Source organism: Ananas comosus, linkage group 11 (genome assembly GCF_001540865.1).
Source record: "Ananas comosus cultivar F153 linkage group 11, ASM154086v1, whole genome shotgun sequence".
Classification (NCBI taxonomy): Eukaryota; Viridiplantae; Streptophyta; class Magnoliopsida; order Poales; family Bromeliaceae; genus Ananas; species Ananas comosus.
In genome coordinates, this window is record NC_033631.1 from 3,018,569 (window position 1) to 3,023,004 (window position 4,436).

A 4,436-nucleotide genomic window follows, 5' to 3' on the forward strand; every position below is an offset into this window, starting at 1 on the left:
TGCGAAACGATACCTAAAGAATAGGTGGCCACAGCAATAGTAACTTTCCCGTGATAGCATTCTACACCCATGTAGCCATTCTCCATTTCCCAAGTCAAAACGATACCTTTCCTACTAATTTTAAAACATTTCTCCGCTAAACCCTCCTATCCGCCTAACATTCAAGGCAAGACCATCAAACAATAAAAGTAGTTATAGTCAATATACAAGGTAAGAGCAAATCCTAATGGCAGCTTTTGCAGCCATGCTAGCCTGCTGTCTGGTGAGACAATGTGATGGCGGCCGACGTAGGGCGCCATCAACGCAAGGAGGACGGCAATGTTTGGCAATTGCTTGAAAGTCAGTGCATGCATCAAGTGCGCGCACCAAGGAGGAGTGTGCCGTCGCCTGCACGACGGCTGGCACACAATGCTGGATGTATGCCCGCAACGAGCCCAATCCCCTGACATACTCGCGACGAGATCGCCATTGTAGCGAAATAATTTGCTTGCCTGATGAATTGATGAACTTTTTTTTTTTTGATTGCTTGCATACTTCGTCTGTCTTGTTCGGGCCTTTGATACTGATGAATACTTCATGCCATCCGCTTTGCTATGTAATGTTTTTCTATTGTTGGGTGCTGACGGCCGTGATCGTTCTATTTAAAAGTTCATACCTCATTTGGTCTAACGTTATGGAATGAATTTTTAGTCACTCATATCTGTAGTTAGCATTTTTTAACAATTGGAAAAGGTTGAATTGAAATGAAGCATTTAGAAACCAAAAAAGCAAAGCTCAATTTCGAGTATTTGCCTCTTAAAAGCTCAAATCACAGACGTATCAGTTTATGAAAATGCTTAGTGCAATAGTCTTCTGAGGCATCAATATGGGTCAAACACTGTCAGCGCCCAGCGTGCCCCGCCCTAATGTTGGTCGGCGTTCGAGCACGCCAACAGATCCGCCCGAACGGAAACCAGGATGGTTTCTGGTAAAGACCCATCTACATAGTCCTTCAGCCTTCGGAACGAGAGTCTTCCTCCCTGTACTAGTCTCAATGGCGTCGGGGCAATCGACTACACAATTATGATGTTCCTATCCAATACTACACACAAAATACATCATTCTTAATACCATTAACAGCGGTACAGAAATACGAATTCAACCAAAATCGCATGAGGAAGTATCAAAACATAAACAATAAGCTATTACACACATTCTCAATCTTAGGTGTCTTTCTACATACAATTCTTCTCACGGTTGGCTATCAGTAGCATTCTCAGCTCAACTCTCTCTCTCCTCCTCACCTCCGTCTTCTTCCCCCTCAATCTCTCTCATACTATAAGTTTAATTATAATACATACTTAATAATATATTAGTACGTATTTATATTTTATATATATCTTATCACCCTAGAGCTTCAAGTGTTATACTTTAATGGAATGAGATCATTAGGGCTCCCGAGGCGCCCCTAGACTAGGTCGATAACTATAGGTCAGACCAAACATTGGGTTATGTATGGATTCGGAATCCTATGATGCTATGGAACAGCAGGTCAGTCGACCGAGCAAAGTAGGCTGTGGTACTGTGCGAACGATTTCTCGGCGGTCGGGGCTATACATCGACGTAGGCGTGTCGAAGACCCGATTTGACGCGGAGTAGATGAGCACCCGATGTGTGGTTTATACCATGGTTGAGGCCGTTTCGTGGATCAGATCGGTGGTTGACTCGAAACATCGACGTGGCGTGCTGGCGATGATTTCTCGCGCGGGCTGGCTAGGTCATAGAGCGGGGTGAGCTGTGGAAGGCTGAGGTGCACTGTGTGAGTTCCCTTTCAACCTTCACCTCGAGTGGACAGAGGGAGGCGGCATTAATCCGCAGTAGTCTTGATCTCAAGATCGATCGACGTGGACATAGTGTGAGCTAAGGTAAGAGTAAGTCTTACGAATCACAAACAAATGAGACATACTAATGAGTAAGGTGTGAGTAACCGCTACTTAGTAAGAAATAAATGAACTATATTTAAGAACTACAAAGAATACCTAAGAGTAAAGAATAGCTAATAAAGGTAAACACACGACGCTACAGTAAAGAATGGCCTAATATTAAAGAATGTCAAGATAAAGAATTGCAGTAAAAAGACAAAAGGCTAACGCTAAAGATATGGTATAGTGATAGACGAATAACTTAGTAATGGCTACTCATGAGTTGGCATGGATTTCATATCGCATCATTGCTGAGGCCATAGCATGTTATTTCCTTATTCGTATATTATATCTATTGGACTAACTGTTGCAGGGCGTGCCTCTTGGACCTAGTGGTCGAGCTTTTCCCTTGGGTGACCGATACCGCACTGGGGAACCATTAGAATTGTTCTCACTCAAGGCTTGTTTTGGCGGTGTTAAATGTTAACGGACAGTGACGATCGCGGCGGCGCGAGGCAAGGCGTAGCTTCGTAGAAGCGGCCCTACCGCCCGAGACTGAGATAGCGGTATCCGCCGAGTGTCTGCTTAGGGGTTTGAAGACAATGAACACAAACGTTCAAACTTGTCACATGCATTATGTTAACAGATGTGTCGATTTCTGGAAGTTATTGGAAAACAGAAAATTGTGATGTAAAATATCACCTAGATGAAATGTTGTAATAGCTTAGTTGGTTTGTATGTTTTTGATACTATCCTTATGGACAATTTTGTTGAATTCGCATTTCTGGTTGGAACGTCGTGAATTGTATCGGATTGCGACCGCCGCTCTGGGACGTACAGGCAGAGACTCTGTCGGTGGTACACCCGGAAAAGCCTGTGCGTTCGCCGGTTCTGTTGGCGTGCGCGAACCCGACCCAATATGGCGGGCAGGGTGGTTGACAGTTGTGTTTCACCATATAAGGCTCGAACTATGCTAGGCCTTTTCATAAAACTAGAGTTATCTGTGATTTGACGCTTTAGAGGCAAATACTCTAAATTTTGAGCTTTTGCTTTGTTTGAGTTTCCTAAAGGCTCATTTCGAACTTCAACCTTTCCATTGTAAAATGCTTAACTACAGATATTAGGACTAAAATCCTATCCATTGAGTTACGACGCAATAGATATGAACTTTCTAAATAGAGACATCACTGACAGCCGCAGCAAACGCAACAATACAGCCCAAATTCCAACCACCAGAGCAAAAGCATGGCTATGAAGTATTCTCAGTATCCAAAGCCCCGCAAAAACGGAAAGTATGCAAGCAACAAAAATAAAAAGTTATCATAATTCATCAGCGCAGCCAACATTATTCTCGCTACATGCAACGCCGGTCGCAGTATACATGCGGGGATTAGGCTGCCGGAAATATCCAGCATTGATGCAGCCGTCGTTGCAGGCGAAGCGGCACACCTCTCTTGGTGGCCCAGCCGTTGATGGTCATGCACGACTTTTCAACAATTAGCAAGAAGCCGACATTGTCGCTCTTGGTGGTGGGCCTACACGTCGCCGCCATCAGCATGGCCAACGCAAAAGCAGGGCTACGAACATTGCGCTTGTGCCATAAAAGTGCATTAAGGATTTGCTCTTGACTGTGATATGATATAATACTTTTTATGGTTTGATGTGTTTTGGGCCCCTTTGAAAAAATTTTTAGGACGGGATAGGGAGGGGTTGTTATAGCGGAGAAATGCTAAAATTAGCTAGGAAAGGTATCCACTTCTCTGTACTTGGAAATGAGAATGGCAATTGGTGAGAATGTCACGAAAGTTAGCTATGGGTGGAACCTAATTCTTTAGTTGTTTCATTTGGGAAATTGTTGTTATATTGGGTGGACGCTAATTCTTTAGCTGCATCACTTTACTTTGGTCACAAGTGACATCACTTGATAAATCCCTCTTGGCATATCATAGTTAACAGTATTTTGATACTGTTTATTACTAACTCTTTGACGCTTTTAATATTCTATACCATGAAAAATTTTCGCTTTCTAATTGATACAATTTTATTGACTATATTTAATTTTCTTTTTATAAACTTTGATCATGTATGACTTCTGTTGAGAGCCACTGGCACAGTTGAAATGTTCGCATCATGGGGTTTTTGTTATTTGATTAAATTATTGTGCATGGACATATTGAAGATCCAAATCTAAGAAAGTATCATTTATTAGTACCTGAATTCAAATCCAGCCCACATACAAAGAAATTTGGAATGGGCTTGCTATCAAGATCAAATCCAAAACCAAGACCCGAGTATGAGATGATTCATCTAGGAATCCTAGGTAGACTTTAATCGGAATGAAATTCCCTGATTCCGATAGTTGTTGTTTGCTTTATAGAAATCATATTTCAATTATCCTTTTCCATTTATCTATTTTCTTCATTGCCTTAATTAGTGTTTTTTTCCCTTCTCTTTGTATCTATTTTTATGAGAACAATATAAACTTCTTTATCATCTAAATATTTTTTTGAATATATATATATATATATATATATA